General features: G+C 37.6%; 1 protein-coding gene across 11 annotated transcripts in view; it reads left to right on the top strand.

Moving 5' to 3' along the window:
• The window catches only part of MTMR3 (myotubularin related protein 3), a 147,605-nt gene that overhangs the window by 64,626 nt on the left and 63,611 nt on the right, over window positions 1-19,368 (top strand). For 9 of the 11 annotated variants that reach the window (XM_001926519.6, XM_005670799.3, XM_005670801.3 and 6 more), the window contains exon 2: window positions 18,392-18,442. The gene's annotated coding sequence lies outside the window, so the exon portion shown is untranslated. Of the gene's footprint in view, window positions 1-5,973; window positions 6,795-18,388; window positions 18,443-19,368 lie in introns of those variants that run through there. The other 2 variants (XM_013983034.2, XM_021073098.1) reach the window with 2 other exon arrangements.

The raw sequence follows: 19,368 nt of genomic DNA on the forward strand, positions 1-19,368 counted from the left end.
CTGTGAAAGATATCATGGGTAATTTGATAGGGATTGCAGTAAATCTGTAAATTTCTTTGGGTGTTACGGCCATTTTAACAATATTCTCCCAATCCAGGAGCATGGGATGTCTTTCCATTTCTTTGAATCTTTAAAAATTTTTTAATGTTTTGTAGTTCTTAGCATATATGTCTTTAACCTCCTTGGTCAGGTTTATTCCTAGATTATTTTTTGGGCGTGATTTAAAAATTTTATTTCATTTTTTGCTTTTTAGGGCCACACCTGTGGCATATGGAGGTTCCCAGGCTAGGAGTTGAATCAGAGGTACAGCTGCTGGCCTACACCACAGCCACAGCAATGCAGTATCTGAGCTGCGTCTGTGACATAGACCACAGCACACCACAACGCTAGCTCCCTGACCCACTGAGCGAGGCCAGGGATTGAACCCGCATCCTCGCGGATACTCTTTGGACTTGTTTCTGTTGTGCCACAGTGGCAACTCCCTGACTTTTCTTTTTTTTAATGTGGTGTGTTACATTGATTGGCATATGTTAAACCATCCTTTGAACTTGGGAATGAATCCCATTTGGATGTGGTGTATAATCTTTTTTATGTATTGTTGGATTTGGTTTGCTAAAATTTTTTGAGAATTTTTTCATCTATATTCATTAAAGATATTAGCCTGTAATTTTCTTTTTTGATACTATCTTTGGTTTTGGTGATAAGATGATGGTAGCTTCATAGAATGTCTTTGAGAGTGTTCCTCCTTCAGTCTTTTGGAAGAGTTTGAGCAGGATGAGCTTCTTTGTATGTTTGGTAGAATTTGCATGTGAAGCCATCTGGTCCCTGTGCTTTTATTTGTAGGGATTTTTAAAAATTACATATTCAGTTTAATTTCTAGTGATCAGTCTGTTCAAATGATCTGTTTCTTCTTGATGCAGTTTTGGTGGGCTTTATGTTTCTAGAAAGTTGTCTATTTCTTCTAGGTTGTCAAATTTGTTGGCATATAATTTTGCATAATATTCTCTCTCTCTCTCTTTTTTTTTTTTTTTTTTGTATTTCTGCATTATCCACTGAGGTATCTTCTTTTTCATATATTTTGTTTATTTGGGTTCTCTTGTGAGTCTCCTTTGTCAGTTTTGTTTACTCTTTCAAGGAAGCAGCTCTTGGGAGTTACTGTCATGGCTCAGCAGAAACAAATGTGATTAGTATCCATGAGGACACAGGTTTGATCCCTGACCTTGCTCATTGGTTAAGGATCCAGTGTTGCTGTGAACTGTGGTGTAGGTCACAGATGCTGCTCAGATCCTGAGTTGCTGTGGCTGTGGTGTAGGCCAGTGGCTACAGCTACCATTCGACCACTGGCCTGCGAACCTCCATATGCTGTGGGGGAGGTTGTGAAATGCAGGAAAAAAAAGAAAAAAAAAAAAAAAGGCAGCAGCAGCTCTTGGTTTTATTGATTTTTTTTATCTTTAATTATTTATTTCCTCTCTGATCTTTATTATTTCCTTCCTTGTGCTGACTTTTAAGTTTTGATTGTTCTTATTCTAATTCTTTTAGATGGAATATAAGGTTGTTGATTTGAGATTTTTGTTGTTTTTTTGAGGAAGGCCTGTATTGCTGTGAACCTTCAAGAACTGCTTTTGCAGCATCCCATAGATTTTGTGTGGTTGTATTTTCATTGTTGTTTGTTTCGAGTTTTTTTTTTTTTAAAGGTATTAAATTTCTTTTTTGTTAACCCATTAGGTTTTTTTTTTTTTTTTTTTTTTTGTTTTTTTTTTTTTTTTTTCGCTTTTTGCTTTTTAGGGCCGAACATGAGGCATATGGAGGTTTCCAGGCTAGGGGTCAAATCAGAGCTACAGCTGCTGGCCACAGCCATGCCAGATCTGAGCTGTGACTGTGACCTACACCACAGCTCACAGCAATGCCGGATCCTTAACCTGCTGAGTGAGGCCAGGGATCTGACCTGCAGCCTCATGGTTCCTAGTCAGATTTGTTTCTGCTGTGCCATGATGGGAACTCCCTGTTTTTTTAGTAGCATGTTGTTTAGTTTCCATGTAGTCAGGTTTTTCTCCTTTCTTTTCCTGTGGTTGATTTCTAGTTTAATGCCATTGTCATCAGAGACGATTCCTGAAACAGTTTCTATACTCTTTAATTTGTTGAGGTTAGTTTTGTGCCCTAGTATGTGGTCAGTCCTAGAGAATGTTCCATGTGCATCTGAAAAGGATGGTATATTCTGGGTTTTTTTTGGGGGGGGCAGATATAGTATCCTAAAAATATCAAGTATAACTGCTCTATTGTGTCATTTGGGATCTCTGTTGCTTTGATTTTTTTTGGTCTAGAAGATATGTCCATTGATTGGATTGAGGTGTTAAATGTCTCCTATTATGTATTTTCATCAATTTGTCCTGTGTCTGTTAGTGTTTGTTTTATATATTGGGGCATAGATGTCGACAAGTGTAATATCCTCTTTTTCAATTGGTCCTTTTATCATTTCATAGTGTCCTTCTTTATCTTTCTTTATGGCCTTTGTCTTAAAGTCTGTTTTGTCTGATAGGAGTATTGTGACTCTCGCTTTCTTGTCGTTTCCATTTGCATGAAATACCTTATTCCATTTCCTCACTTTGAATTATGTGTCCTTTGCCCTAAGGTGGGTCTCTTAGCATGTTACAGGCTTTTTTTTTTTTTTTTCCCAAACCCAATCTCCCACTCTTGTGTTTTGATTGGAGCATTCGTTTATTGACATTTAAAGTAATTATTGAGACATATGTATTTATTGCCATTTCAAACCTTGTTTTCCAGTTGATTCTGTGTTTTCTCCATTGTTCCTTTTTGTGGTTGGATGATTTTATTTTATGTGGATTCTCTTCTTTTTGGTTTTTGTGAATGCATTGTTTGTTTTTGATTTGTGGTTACCCTGTTTTTCAAGTATGTTAACCCCTTCCTCTGTCTGCTTGCTTTAGAGTGATAGTCATATAGGATCAAATACATTCTTAAAGTCTAGATTTTCTTAATGTCCATACCCACATTTTTATTTTCATCCCTTTTTTACATCCTGATGTTTATCCTTTTGCTGTTCCTTGTGTTTATCATTGTTTTCATTTTTTTTTTTAATTTGTACACTGGCTTATTTAAGTGATTACTTTGCAATTGTGATTTCTCCCATCCTGTATCTTCTTATCTCTTTCCTATTTAGACGGGATCTTACAGTATTTTTTTTTTTTAAGATACATTTAGTATTGCGATATTCTTCGAGTTTTTGCTTGTCTGAGAAATTCTTTGTTTCTCCTGTTTAAATGATAATCTTGCTGGGGTAAAGTAGGTTGCAAGTTTTTCCCTCTTAGAACTTTGATTATATCTTGCCACTCCCTTCTGGCCTGTAGTATTTTTGTAGAGAAATCAGGTCTTAGCCTTATGGGGGTTCTCTTGTATTTTATTGTTTTTTTTTTTTTTTTTTTTTCCTTGCTGCCTTTAGAATCCTCTCCTTATCTTTAACTTTGGCCATTTTTATATACTATGTCTTGGTGTAGGTCTGTTCAGGTTTATATTATTGGAACCTAGAGGGTCTTATTTCTTGTTACTGGTGATTTGCTGTCAGATGAGAGAAAGAACAAACTTTTTAAATAATGGGGTTATGATTGGGCTCTCTCCTATGTATTGTTTTTAATAGTGATAGGATGAAATGGAGAGTATGCTCATGAAGTTCACAGATGATTTGTAGGCCCCTTAGAGGATAGAATTAGAGTTAGGAGTTGTCTTGACAAGTGAGAAGAGGTTGTTGAGAATAAAGATTTTTAGGAACCTGTGTCACGTAGTATACTTGAGACAGTGGATAATAAAACACTGATGAAAATCTCTAGTTTTGTGGGAGAATGAAACTGTATAAAATCTCTTTTGAAAAATAGAGTAGCACATATGGTAAGCATATGAAATATATTCTCAGTGTACAAGGACTCCTTACCTGGATACCTTTTATGGGCAGTATAGTTAGCATCAAGTTTTACTATATTGGAAAACTTAATGGACAGGCAGTGTGATACAGATATTTACAATGTAATCAGTGGAGCCAGAATGCCTAGATTTGAATCTCTCTTTTCTACCTAGCTGGTATAGCTTTGGAAAGGTACTTTGTTTTTGGGTTTTTCTTGGTCTTTTTTTGTCTTTTTGACTTTTCTAGGGCTGTTCCCGCGGCACATGGAGGTTCCAAGGCTAGGGGTCTAATTGGAGCTGTAGACGCCAGCCTACGCCAGAGCCACAGCAGCGTGGGATCTGAGCCGCATCTGCAACCTACACCACAGCTCATGGCAACACCAGATCCTTAACCCACTGAGCAAGGCCAGGGATCGAACCTGCAACCTCATGGTTCCTAGTCAGATTCGTTAACCACTGAGCCATGATGGGAACTCCTGGAAAGGTACTTTGTATATTGATTTTTTTATTTTTAACTATAAATGGGAACAATAATGCTTACTACTTAATAAAATTATTGTGAGGTTGAGTTAGTATATACAGTACTTTTAAAATAGTGCCTAACAGAGGGAAATGCTCAATAAAAGTTAACTGCTAATAAAATAAGCTTAACAGCTAGCCGCTGTTGATTCATTAGAGATTATACTTGTTTTTAGAGTATTTTCTCTCCTTGTTCCTGCTGTCACTTAGAATTATTTAAATAAACAACAAGGAGCTACTGTATAGCACAGGGAGTTAGACTCAGCATCTTGTAATTACCTATAATGGAAAAAAGAACCTGAAGAGAATATATATGTATAACTGAATCACTTTGCTGTACACTTGAAACTAACACATTGTGGATTAACTATACTTCAAAAAAAATCTCCGTTTAAAAAATTACTTTAAAAATTGGTGGAGTTCCTGTCATGGTGCAGTGGTTAATGAATCTTACTAGGAACCATGAGGTTGCAGGTTCGATCCCTGGCCTCGGTCAGTGGGTTAAGGATCTGGCGTTGCCGTGAGCTGCGGTGTAGGTCGCAGATGTGGCTCGGATCCCGAGTTGCTGTGGTTCTGGTGTAGGCCAGCAGCTACAGCTCTGATTAGACCCCTAGCCTGGGAACCTCCATATGCCACAGGAGTGGCCCTAGAAAAGGCAAAAAAAAAGACAGAAAAAAAAATTGGCCTTGTTCTTTCTAGGGAGCATGTCAAATATTATTTCCATATTTTCTGATGGTGTAGAGCTGTTAATGTTGATGCAGTACTATTCAGGTTCTTGGCTAGTTATCAGAAGGCATTAAATGTGTATGACTGAAAAATTATCTTGGCTTCAAATTGGAAGAAACTGTAATCTCACCTATTTGTGACCCTGTCTTGTTTTCCTTTGTCAATTCAAGAATGGTTAGGAAAAGGAAAGAGAAGGAATCCAGTTTGGTGGTAAAAGCAAAATTATATGAAGAATGGACTATAAAAAGGATTTTTTTAGGAGTGGCTTGATCATAAGGATTCCTACTTTATATATGACCTCAAAGAGGATTAAGACCATCTCCCTCTTGCTGTCACTTATATTCCATATCTTTGTTTTGCAACACTATTTTTTATCTTGACAAAAATGACCCCCATTTTACACACAAGCAGCATTAATAGCAGTTCAAGACTGATAATTACAGTTGTCACCAGGTTCCTATTTGCTTCAAGAAGTTTTTACATGTTAGTGAAACTACAGTTTACAGTTAGTTTTGGTCATTTATTATCTATTTTTAGTGTGTGATGGAACATGATTGTAGAAAGCACTCCAATTTTCCCATGATTATAATGATAATTATTACCTATAGTTATTTTTAATTGCCTATGAAAAAACTTTTATCATCTCTCAAAACTCCTAAGCTGGGGTATATATCTGAAGAAAATGAAAGCATTAATTCAAGAAGATATATGCACCCCAGTGCTAACAGCTGCATTATTTACAATAGCCACGGTGTGGAAGCAACCTAAGTGTCCATCAGCATACAAATGGATAAAGAATATGTGTACGTATACACATGTATATGTGTGTACACACACACACACCACACACATTTGAATGCTACTCAGCCATAAAAAAGAATGAAATTTTGCCATTTGCACCAATATGGATAGACTTGGGGGTATTATGCTTAGTGAAATAAGTCAAACAGACAAGTATAATATCACTTATATATGGGATCTAAAAACATATTTGTGAATATAACAAAAAAGGAAACAGATTTACAGATACAGAGAACAAACTAGTTTACCAATAGGGAGAGGGGCAAAGTAAGGATAGAGGATTAAGAGGTGCTAACTACTATGCATAAAATAAACTATAAGGATATTATGTACAACCCAGGGAATATATCCAGTATTTTATAACTGTAAATGAAATGTAACCTTTAAAAATTATGAAACACTGTTTTATGCATGAAACTTTAAAATCAACTATACCTCAAAAAACCTCTTGAGAAATTTCATTGATAGATTGATCAACATTTTGAGTAGCTCTTAAAGAAACCTGCCTATGTGTGTTTGAGAGAGTGAAAGATGAGAGAAAGGAGGAGAGGGTGAGAGAGTTGGAGGGAGAGAGGTAGACTTAGTTTAAAAAAAAAAAAAAGAATAAATGCTAAATTGTGTATTGACAAAAGTCAGTGAAAGTTTAGTGGTTTGTAGTACTAGAAGAGCTCTGGGGATCTGGGATGGTAGAGAGAGGGTTAGTCTGGGTGTAGGAAATAACAAACAATGGCAGAGAATTTGGAATGAACGTAGAATGTCCTAGAGAAGAATAAGATGATTTTTCTTTGTAGGAGAACTTGTCATGAGAGAAGGTCCTCATCTTGGGGAGGCTTTGAGAGGTATGTACTAGGTCTTGACAAGTACTAATGATAGTATCCAGAGTTAACTTAGAATGTGTAGAGAATAATGGTTAATGTTTCTTGGTTCAGTCAGTTAAGTGATTTCTTTTCAGTTAACCTCAAATGCCTATGACTAAAATCTTTGCTTCAGCAAAATCACATTACTTTCAAAAATTTTGGATTTTGGAAGTTTATAATGAGTAATGGAAACTCACACATCTTTGAATCCCAAGGGTTTATTCTGTATGGAGAAAGGCTGGTAGAAAATTGGGATTTATGGGAGTTCCTGTCATGGCTCAGTGGAAACCAATCTGACTGGTATCCATGAGGATGCAGGTTTGATCCCTGGCCTCACTCATTGGGTTAAGGATCAGCATTACCATGTGCTGTGGTGTGGGTTGCAGGTGTGGCTTGGATCCGGCTCGGATCTGGCATTGCTGTGGCGTAGGCTGGTGGCTGCAGCTCCAATTCGACCCCTAGCCTGGGAACCTCCATGTGCCTTGGGTGCAGCCTTAAAAAGACAAAAAACCCTTTGGAGTTATGGTGAGAGTTGGAATAGAAATTTTAAGTGAACATAGGTGTGCTTGAAACATTTATTCAGTGGGTAGGTAATAGAAAGCTCTGTTTAATTTCTTGTATTTACCTAATTATGTTTGCTTTTTAAATCCAGAAAATTGAGTTATTAAGCATGTTTCTTGTTTTCATCAGAATTAGTATTCATTGAACATTGATTAGAAGACAGTTAATGTTATCTCCATTTTATGGATGAGGAGACTGAGTGAACTTCCCGAAGTGATAAAATTAAGTTTGAAGCCAAAATTCACATTCAAACAGTCTGATTACAGAACTTGTGCTCTTATCTGATAAGCTATATTGTAATGCCTCTCGTTAACAGGTAGTATAAGGCCCTTGGGTCCAAATGTTGAGTAGGAAAATGACCTATCAGGTAATGAGTCTTTAAAGTAGGACAGATAGACGTGTAAAATAATTATAATGACATGTACTGAGTGTTATAAAATAGAGCTATATTGAAAGTGCATAGGGGACTCTGCAGGGAAAGCTTGCACAATGAAAGTCATGTTTTTAAGCCAAGTTTGAAGGATATATAGGGTTTATCCAAATGGATTAAGTGGTATAAGTAAGTCAGGCAGAGGTAATGGGCAGTGACATAAGCTCATGCATGAAACAATTTAAAGAAGCCTCAAGTTGTTCATTCTGGATAATATAGGGCATATCTTTTTTGAGCAGGGATGTTTTGTTGAAATGTCTAATGACAGGATGGATATGCCAGATGATGTTAAAAGAGGTATTGACCAGAATCAGGTCTAAGTTAGTTGTAACTGGTTATTTTGTTTCTTAGGTAATAAGGTCTAAAAATGTTTGCTAGACCAGTGGTGGAGGCACTGGTGGCATGGAATGGAAAGGTGGAAAGTGAATACTTCAAAGAAAGCAGTGGGGAGATGGTACCACATTTTGTTATTGGAAATAGGGTCAAATGGTTTCCAGCCTTGTTGGCCTGGGCCAGCCAAGATTCCCAGTGGAATATTAAAGAAAATATGGCGGGGGAAGGGAAGGGAGGCCAATGATATGGATTCTGTTTAGAATTAGAATATATAGAGTTGGAGTTGCTACTTTGACAGCCCAGAGGAGATCTGGTGTTGTGCTACTGTGCCAGCAGTAGCTGTCAGGATTGGGGAAGCTGTGGGAGTTCTCACCTAGTTAATAGCAGATACCTAGAGAGAGGCTTATCATTTGTGTGGGGAAAGACTGGATGTTGTTGCATGTGGCCCTGTTCAGGCCTGCTTTGATTGGTTTCTGACTTTTAATGGATTGGAGAATTAGGTCTTAATGAAGAAAAATGAGAGAATAAAGCAGCTTGAGGAAAGACAGTTAAGTAGCACTTTCTATTATCAAGAATTGTATTAGGTATAGTGCTGTATTACCCAAAACTTTCATTAGTATATTACCTACATGATTTTTTTTTCAGTATCTGTATGCCAAATGGGAATGAATCTTAAAATCAAGTATTTCTCTTAGTGACATGTAAATTTAATGGTGTACCTTGAATTTGACATCCCAGTCGATAAAATGCAGAATTTTTTTTCCACTGCTCATTAATATAACTGTGGGGTTTTATTTTTTAAAGGCATTTGTGTTAAGTCCATCTTAAATATCACCAGTGGTATGATACCATACCCATGTAAACACTTGAAAAAATAACAATATACTGTAAAATTAGGTATTAGGTTAGGGGTTGAAGATGTAAATAAATAGAAAAGTATAAGCTCTTCCCAAGGTGTCTATTTCTTTGCATTTTAGCTTTTGTGTGTTCTGACTAAAAACAGAAGTAGTACAGAGTGTGTTGTCCATTCATGGGCTTGATGTTTACCAGAGAGCTTGGATAAACACATTATTCCTTCCACCTCTTTTAGACTTTAGTTCCTTTGGCAGACTGTTTGCATGTTGGAAAATGCAAGAAATGTATGAATGGCTTAGATTGACCATGAAGGTGTGGTGGTATTCCTAATAGTTATGTTCACACGCTTATTGGAAACTTAAGAATTGCAATTGTGTAGACTTTTTTTAAATTGCGTGCTGAAATGAATAGTACTTGTTTTTCTCTGTATAAACAATATACTTAGTAGAACAGGTTAATAATAGGCTATATGTTTGAAAAGTTTTTCATCTTATTTTTGAGACTATTTTACCTATATTTCAATGTGTTTAGTATGAATATAACTTAGCCAGTGTGCCTTTTTATTTTATTTTGCTTTTTTAGGGCCCCACCTGTGGCATATGGAGGTTCCCAGGCTAGGGCTTAAATTGGAGCTGTAGCTGCTGGCCTAAGCCACAGCCACAGCAACATGGGATCTGAGCTGAATCGCAACCTACACCACAGCATGCTGCAATGCCGGATCCTTAACTCACTGAGTGAGACCAGGAATCGAACCTGCAACCTCATGGTTCCTAGTCAGATTTGTTTCCACTGTGCCACAACAGGAACTCCCTTGGTGTCTTGTTAATCTGCATAAAACTGAGTGGATGGGAGTTCCCATTGTGGCTCAGTGGTTTAAGAACTCAGTGGTGTCTCTGTGAGGATGCAGGTTCAATCCCCAGCCTTGCTCAGTGGGTTAAGGATCCAGGGTTGTCACAAGCTGTGGCATAGGTTGCAGATACATCATGAATCTGGCTGTGGCTGTGGCATGCAGCTGCAGCTCTCATTCAACCCCTAGCCCATGGATGTGGCTGTAAAAAGAAAAACAAACAAACAAAAAAAACAAACTGAGTAGAGGGAGCCAGAACTTTTCTGAAAAATCTCTTTATAGGAGTTCCCATTCATGGTGCAGCAGAAATGAATCCAATTAGGAACCATTCGGTTGAGGGTTTAATCCCTGGCCTTGCTCAGTGGGTTGGGGATCCAGCATTGCCGTGAGGTGTGTAGGTCGAAGATGCAGCTTGGATCCTGTGTTGCTGTAGCTGTGGTGTAGGCCAGCAGCTGTAGCTCTGATTTGACCCCTAGTCTGGGAACCTCCATGTGCCACAGGTGCGGCCCCAAAAAGCAGAAAACTCATTATAGATGGGGAGAGGAACATTAACATTCCTAATATACTGTTAATAAACTAATAAGCAGATTAGGTAGGTTTGGAATAAGGATAGTTGTTTTTTTTGAGTGTAATTTAATTATAGATTTTTTTTAGAATTGATCCTGAACATCCCAAATACCCAAGCGAAATTTGAGAATCATGCCATTAATACATAGACATTCTCTTGAGTTCCTATGAAAGTTGACCTTCAAATTAAGTTGCTTGTCTTTCTAGAAAGGAAACCTCCTATGCAGCTGTGAAAGTGGACGGTTTATATATAAAAAGGGTGGGGTTTGGAGAGTGTGTTTTTGCCCCTTTAGAGAAGCAGAGCATATTAAATAGTGTAAATTTGCAGGTTTCAAAATGACATTGATATGTTGAATTTTGCATAATTTTTTAGCTGCCTTTAAAAAATTACATTTTTGGGCCTTGCTACCTAGCTCACTGATATTTTTCTATTGAGTACATAAGAAATAGGTGCTTATAATTTAAGTCTTTATTTATTTATTTATTTATTTATTTTTGTCTTTTTGCTATTTCTTTGGGCCGTTCCCACGGCATATGGGGTCGAATTGGAGCTGTAGCTACTGGCCTACGCCAGAGCCACAGCAACGTGGGATCCGAGCCGCGTCTGCAACCTACACCACAGCTCACGGCAACGCCGGATCGTTAACCCACTGAGCAAGGGCAGGGACCGAACCTGCAACCTCATGGTTCCTAGCCGGATTCGTTAACCACTGCGCCACGACGGGAACTCCTATAATTTAAGTCTTATTAAAAAAGCTTTTGAGAACTTTTTGTAAAGCTGCTCATCTTTGTAAGGATTCATTTAAGTGTTTTGTCCAAGAAAATGCAGTTAAAATTTTATTCTTTGAGTAGTAGGAGGCAGGCACAGAGTGTGCAGTTTTATGTTGAGACAATCATATGATATTTTAAGAGAGCAAAAGTCATTTCAAGATTATAATTAGGAAAATGTAGTTTTTATAAGGAGGTATGAATTTCCTGAATAGGAATATTTCTTTTTTAAAAAATAGAACATTTGACCTTTGCATTTCCCATAACAACTCTGATTTGGGCCGAGGTAGGGGAGAAAGGGATGCAAGGGAAAACAAAATTACTTCTTTCTTCTTCACCAGAGGTTAAGCACGAGGTGGCGGGACATTAATGAGCGTGCAGGAATTTGCCTTCTCTTAATTTCCATAAGGTAGACCTTGGAACTAGTCAAAGAAACAAAAGTCAGGAAACGGTTTTCCAACGCTGGAGCTGATCTTTGTTGTCTTTCCATGGCAATTATAAATATTGAACTACCTCTGGCACTTAGGTAAAGTAATCTTGCTTGGCTTTTAATTTAATTAATTTCTAGTGATTTGACTGCCTCAACTTTCTGTCTTAATAACTGAGACTTAAGTATTTGTTTTCTGTTAAATTATAGAGTTTTTTTTTTCCTTTTTTTCTGTTAAATTATAGTTTCTTTCTTAGGAGTAGGGAACATTTCTTCATTTACTGTGGTGATGGTAATGCTTAATGCTGCCTTATAAAATTAGATTTAAAATTCTCAATTTCAGTAGTAAAATACCTGCCTTGTGACTTTGCATGAAGGATATGAAATTAGAAAATAACTTTATAACTCATAGAAATTCCTTATAATCCTATTAATGACAATATATTTGAAATAATAGTGTGGAGGGAATGTTTTCTATATAAAAATGATTACAAAGAGCGAAACCTTAAACTTCTTTCTTGAAATTATTTTTACCCTTTTTAGCACATTATATCTTTATTTTTAATCTTTTCTGGTCACTATCAGAAAATATCTTCACCAAGATATCATGTATGATTTATGCTTCCCCTCCCTTTCCTACCCTTTGTGTAAAGATTAAGTTAAGAGGAAAACACTTGTAAAATAAATGATTTTAAGTTTGCTAAAGTTGGTTTGAACACACTAGATCTTTTCTGAGAACATAGTTAGGGCTTCATTTTGTCACATTGAGATGTGGAAAGCAATAAGCTGTGTCTAAAGTACAATCAGATCTTCATATTTAAAGATGCTGGAGCACAGTTTCTTTGCTTTTGACTTCTCACATTTTTGGGTCACATTTGGAAAAGCAGCTGTAAGTATTCCTGCCACTTAAATGAAGGGAAATGATTTTTGCTGTTGATTACTAAACTGTCAGTTTGAAATTCTGTTGCAGAGCCTCCTTTGAGGCCTATAAGTTTTGTATTCAGAACTTAACCCACATTAAAAATGTCAGAGAAGGAACCACTCTCTGTACCACTAATGTAGTCACAGAATTATAGAAAAGTGATCTTTGGTCATCATCTATTAAAATAAAACTTTTTGTTTCTGTTTTTTTTTTCTTTTTAGGACCACACCCACGGCATATGGAAGTTCCCAGGCTAGCGGTCTAATTGGAGCTACAGCTCCTGGCATACACCACTACAGCTGTCGGCCTACACCACAGCTCACGACAGTACCGGATCCTTAACCCACTGATCGAGGCCAGGGATCAAACCTGCAACCTTATGGTTCCTAATGAGATTAGTTTCCACTTCGCCAAAACAGAACTCCAAAACAGAACTTTTAGTTGTTAGAGTGAACATTGTCTTAAGTATTGCTGGTTCGAGAGACTTATTGCTAGGAAAGGCTCTTCAGTACAGAAATGTAATTATAACATGGAATTCATTGGACCATTTCTGATAACTTACTGAATTTTTGTTTTTCAAGATGATGGTTGTTTTCTGCTTAGTAAATGATAATATTTTAGCTGCTTATCTGTGCCCTCCAGCTGGCAGAGGAATGCAGCACACTGATCATGAATTTGCATCTGGATCCCCCAAAACACACAGACCTTACTGTTTTCAAAAGAGGAAGAAAAGATATGTAACATCTTATTTTTTTTTTAAATTAAATTATCTTTTGAGATATCACTGAGCCAGGAATGACACTGACATGATTTTACAGTTCTGGTTTCTTTCTTTTTTTCTTTTTTTGGAAACATGGTTTTAATAAGTAAGGGGAAAGAAGTCCAATTGAGAGCGTTCAGCCCTGTGAAAATATTGTAGTTGTCACTAGAATTGCAGTTCCATAAGGATAAGAACTTTGTTTTGTTCACTGCTGCATTCCCATTGCCTAGAACAGTGCCTATCAATCCTACATACTTGTCAAATAAATGATCTTCCACAGCAGTGAACTTAACATGATAGGTGAATGCAGCCATGCTTTTTGAACTGTCTTCTGGTTTCTGTTTTCATTTTTAGTTGACTTGAGCAGCAAAAGTTGTAGAAAACCTGAGGTTTGTGTTCTGGTACAGGGAGTAAGACCAAATCACAATAGTTTTACTCAGTTGATAAATGCTTGTGTTTTGGGTCTGTCCGACATGCCATAGAATCCCATTTTGGGAAGGTCGTATCATCCATCAGATATCCAAAAAGTTATTAGGCATAAATGAAACACTAAGAAGCTAAAAGACTTGCCCTAAATAGTAGCAGTTGTGAAGTCACTTCTTAAAACTTTACATCTCTGAATTACTTCATATTGCCTCCACACTTAAGGTTTGCTGTCAGTGTTTAATATGTGATGCATGTGTAAGAAAAGCCATTTCTTTTCACATATAGTAAAAATAAAAGATTTCTTTAATAATACGCAGTGTACCTTGTTAAAGTTTTAAACACTTAATCTTACATTTGAAAATCAGATGGACTTGGTAAAAATACTGAATTGTTTTTTTTGAAGTTAAAATGTAGCCTAGCCAAAAAAAGTGCTGCGGAGTTCCTGTCGTGGCGCAGTGGTTGACGAATCCGGCTAGGAACCATGAGGTTGCAGGTTCGGTCCCTGCCCTTGCTCAGTGGGTTAATGATCCGGCGTTGCCGTGAGCTGTGGTGTAGGTTGCAGACGCGGCTCGGATCCTGCGTTGCGGTGGCTCTGGCGTAGGCCGGTGGCTACAGCTCCGATTCAACCCCTAGCCTGGGAACCTCCATATGCCGCGGGAGCGGCCCAAGAAATAGCAACAACGACAAAAGACAAAAAAAAAAAAAAGTGCTGCTTTGGTCACTCCCTCCACCCCCCCCCCCCCCCAGTCCCCCAGTTTAAAGAAGCCTGGCCTGAATCTCAGTTTTTCCTTGTGAATTTGGTTCGATTTAATAGTTTCTGAGTTTGGATTCCTTTATTATATAAATGGTCCAAACTGGTGTTCCTCTTTGCCCTTGTTGAAGCTGATTTAGGTGACATACAGATGATGACAAATTATTGCATGTAGGTGTCCATTCGTCGTTAGCCTTCTCAGGGCCTCCATACCCTTCCTCTTAATCATTATCTCATTAGCTTCCAGAAAGTCTTTGTGCTTTCTCTAATAACCGAGTATGTTTTTATTCTCTTTAGGGTTTCCTCTTAAAATAGATAAAATTCTGTTGCTAGTTGAATACACGATTGTAAAATTTTTCCGTCTTATTTTAGCTAAATTCAGAAAGATTTTTTTTTTTTTCTTTTAGCACTAGTCCCCAGATAGGGTGACCATAGTTAACCCTTGCCCCACCCCAGTGTCCTGGCTGGCTGTGTATTAGTGCTTAATGTGTTTAAGAATCCCTTGTTATTAGACACTTTAGATAATTGCTTAGATTTAACATCTTTACATTTTATCTCTTCAAATATACGACTGTTTAAGGTCACCCAAGCACAACTGTCCTACACTGAGGTTATATGACTGGTATCACAGGATACCTTTTGGTTTCATGAGAAGGTAGCTTGTAGCACCAGCACCAGAGAGCTTCTTTCAGATTTTTTCTCTATACAGACTTTATCTGGCAAATTGTCCTGAGAGACATGGGCAGCCTTAAAAATTTTGTTGGCAGTGTTTCACAATGACATACTTGTTTCTAACCAGGTAGATGTTTGGTTGTGGTTATGGGAGTCATTGCTGGCATTGAAACAGACCTGCCTGCACCTTTTTGTTGAATCTTCCTGTTGTTTGGTCCATGTCTTAGAGCTTATATCCATGGAAACTTTATGCAAACACTTCTGTATTAATGGACTTCTCATATCTCCCCCCCCGCCCCCCGCAACAGCAGCATGTGGGAGTTCTGGGGCCAGGGATTGAACCCATGCCACAATAGTGACTACATCAGATCCTTAACCTGCTGAGCTACCAGGGAATTCCTGGACTTCTCATATCTTTGACAGAATAAATTATCGAATAATTTCTAAAGCATGTCATAGGGTTCTTAGAGTAGGTGTGGTGATTTCCTTGAAGTAAATGTAGCACCATCATTTTATTCTTACTTTAGACTTGACCTGTCGTTTCAATTTAATCCTGTTTTACACCTACTGGCTGGACATACATCTGCTTGGGAGGCCACCTGTAAAGCCAGTGTATCATAGCTGGTATTGCTTCCTTGGAAGCTACTCTTCATTTCTTAACAATACTGTCCTTTTTCTACTCACTACGGGCCCTAACATTTTGTTTTGTTTTTGTTTTGGGGCTGCACCTGAGGCACCTGGAAGTTCCCAGGTTTGGGGTCAAATCAGAAATACAGCTGCCGGCCTACACCATTGCCACAGCAACGTGGGAGGGATCTGAGCTGAATCTGTGACCTACACCACAGCTCACGGCAACTCAGGATCCTTAACCCACCAAGTGAGGCCAGGGATGGAACCTGCATCCTCAGGGATACGAATCAGGTTTGTAACCTGCTGAGCCGCAATAGGAACTCCAGGCTTTACAGTTTTGCAGTTTTCTTGGACAGCTTACTCTCCCTCTTCTTTTCCCATTCTTAGTTCTTAAAAATGTCATGCTTTCTTCCCACTGTGGTATTAATAGCCATTCTCACTTGGCTTCCATCCTGTTTTTCTCTATTTAAATTCTGCTTAATCTATAAGACCCAGTTGAAATTCTCCACCTCCCGTAAAACCTTCCTCAGTTGTCACTCCTCTGAACTCTTAGTAGTTGGGTGGTGTTGGGCAGTTAAGCTTGTAGTGCTCTGACACATCTTAGGTTACAATGAACTATGTCTTATTTTTTTTGCATTAAATACTTAAGTTTGAGTGTGCCTTTATATATGCCATTTATCTGGTTCTTTTTTTTAACAGCTAAGGACAAAGAGACCCAGTATCTGTTCTTTTTAATGAATATTTTATTATCCTAAAAAAAATTTACAGATGATATAATGTAACTACAGACGTAATTTAAAAATATCAATAATAACCTTACTATAGCATAAAGGAAAACGTATAATGTAAAATTTTTATAATATGTATTTCATTTAAAAAATTTTTTAAAAATTATAGTTGATTTACAGTGCTTCTTCAATTTCTGTTGTACAGCAAAGTGACCCAGTCACATACAGTTCCCTTGTGCTGTACAGTGGGGCCCCATTGCCCATCCATTCCAAATATAACAGTTTGCATCCCAGAACCCCAAACCGGCCCATCCATCCCACTCCCTCCTCCTGGGAACCGTAAGTCTGCTCTCTTTGGCTGTGATTTGTTTGTTTTGTGGATAGGATCATCTTTGCCGTATTTTAGATTCCACAAATAAGTGATATCATACGGTATTTGTCTTTTTCTTTCTGGCTTACTTCACTTAGTATGAGAATATAGAGTTCCATCCATGTTGCTCCAAATGGCATTAGTTTATCTTTTTTATGGCTGAGTACTATTCCATTCAGTGTACAAATACTCAGTAAAAATTATACTCTAGCAAGAAAAGCTCCTACAGATTTAAAACCCCTGGACTTTCCTGCTGTATTGTATAGTACCTTGTTTAATAGCTTAACAGGACCAATCTTGATGCTAATAATTATTTGTATCTGAAGTCACAGATTATGAATGGCTTTATTTCCTTTTCCATATAGCATGTGGTTAATATGGCGTGGGTTAAAACATTTGAAAGTTACTGGGAGTCAAAAACGGTTCTTGTAAAGTTGTTAAAACACTTTATTATTGCAAATTTAGCCTCCCCTGTTTTTTTTTTTTTTTAGCTTTTTTTTTTTTTTTTTTTTTTTTGTCTTTTGTCTTTTTTTTGTTGTTGTTGTTGCTATTTCTTGGGCCGCTCCCGCGGCATATGGAGGTTCCCAGGCTAGGGGTTGAATCGGAGCTGTAGCCACCGGCCTACGCCAGAGCCACAGCAACGCGGGATCCGAGCCGCATCCGCAACCTACACCACAGCTCACGGCAACGCCGGATCGTTAACCCACTGAGCAAGGGCAGGGACCGAACCCGCAACCTCATGGTTCCTAGTCGGATTCGTTAACCACTGCGCCACGACGGGAACTCCCTAGCCTCCCCTGTTTATGATTCCTACTTGTTTTAAAAAAATCTTTCTGGAGGTTATGGGAATAATGTGATGTGTTGACAAATTTTAGGACTTTGATGTTTTGTACAGTTTTGTTCATATATGTGACTTCACACTACGTAAACAGCTCAAAAGGATGATTTGTTTTGCAAATACAGCTAGAAGTCCTTACAAAGGAATCAAGTTGATAAGGTCTTTTATCTCTGTAAAGGTCAAATTGTTGCCTAGTTGCGACAAGAATTCTGTGTTTTTAGACTGTATTCCGTCTTTCTTAATTTTTTTTTCCTTACACAAAAAAGATGCTGTGGTAGAATCCAATTATGTGTACAGAGTACCTTAAACTGTAAGTCCAAGCCTAGATCTGTGATCTTCTTAGTTTTTTAAAAAGTACTTGTTCCTTTAGTGGCAGAAGTTTACTTGAGAAGCCATCAGAACTGATGCTAGATTGATAGAGAAAAACCTTTAAAGAGGAGTCCTTAAAAGTTCTTGGAAAGCTGTGTCTGTACAGTTTGGCAATTTCTAAAGGCATAATAAGGCCTAACATGGACCATTTTGCACAATTAAACACTCTTAAAACCTGTAGTTGATTAAATAGTTCATTTTGTAACCATTAAAAAAAATAATGTGTTGGTATGGCATTCCAACTTGTAGTTCTGTGGGGAGATCTAAGTGGTTTAACTTGATACTTAGGATATTTGTCATTGTAAAACTGGTTTTTCTTTTGCAGATTTTCTTGTGAAATACTCGAGTAGAAAAAGTTATTGGGACAAACTTGAGGGTAAGTTTGTCCCCCCACTCCCTATCCTGTACTACTCTCTGCTGTTTTGAGGCGTCAAAAGATAATGTACAGATTACTTTGGGGGGCCTATTTGTTGGCAGACATTTTTAGATGAACTCTTGAATAGTCACTTTAATGTTAAATTGCTAAATTTGGTGTGGTTTTTTTTTCCACTAGGATTCAAGCTAGATTATTTTTACCATATATAATTATGCCATAGTATAATATATCTGTGCTTAGAAACTTGTATTTAAGGTTAAATGAGTTGTAGCCCTAATCTTTTGTTTAAAATTATTTTTAACATGATGGAGTTCTTTAAATTGAAACTTAATTCTTATTTTGAGTTTTATTGTTAAATCCGTGTGAAAATCAAGGCCTCATTACTGCACTTAATGGTACTAATGTGACATCGAATTAGAAAGTAAATTCTGAAAGATTTGTTAGTCCTGTCCCCAGTGTGAATGTTAATCCATGTCCTTTCTTCCTTTACGTAGACCTGTGCGGATCTGTTACTCCCTAAGTCTTTAATATTGCCTGTTGTTTCTGCCACTTGTTTAGTTTAGGAAATTATCATCTAAATTTATTGAAAAGAGAAGTTGTTGCTTTGGCTTTTAAGTTTCTCAATCCAAATCGTTCTCTTGTTCAGAATCTTTAGCTTGTCATTGCTTCCAGAATAAGGAACAAGCTCCTTAGCGTGGCATTTTAGGCTCTTTACAAATGGGCTTTAAACACATTTCCTGCAATTAGGTACCCATTTACTCCATATACCTAGAGCATCTTTTGCTGTAGGCACACCGACCTGCTTGCTGTCCCTCAAACACTATCCAGTATTTTGCCCTTTTTTTGTGTCTGTCTGTGTGTCTCATTCTTTGCTTGTACTGTTCATATTTCTCCTTCGTCTCAGTCTGGCTGGTTCAGCCATTAAA

Source organism: Sus scrofa, chromosome 14 (genome assembly GCF_000003025.6).
Source record: "Sus scrofa isolate TJ Tabasco breed Duroc chromosome 14, Sscrofa11.1, whole genome shotgun sequence".
NCBI classification, from domain to species: domain Eukaryota; kingdom Metazoa; phylum Chordata; class Mammalia; order Artiodactyla; family Suidae; genus Sus; species Sus scrofa.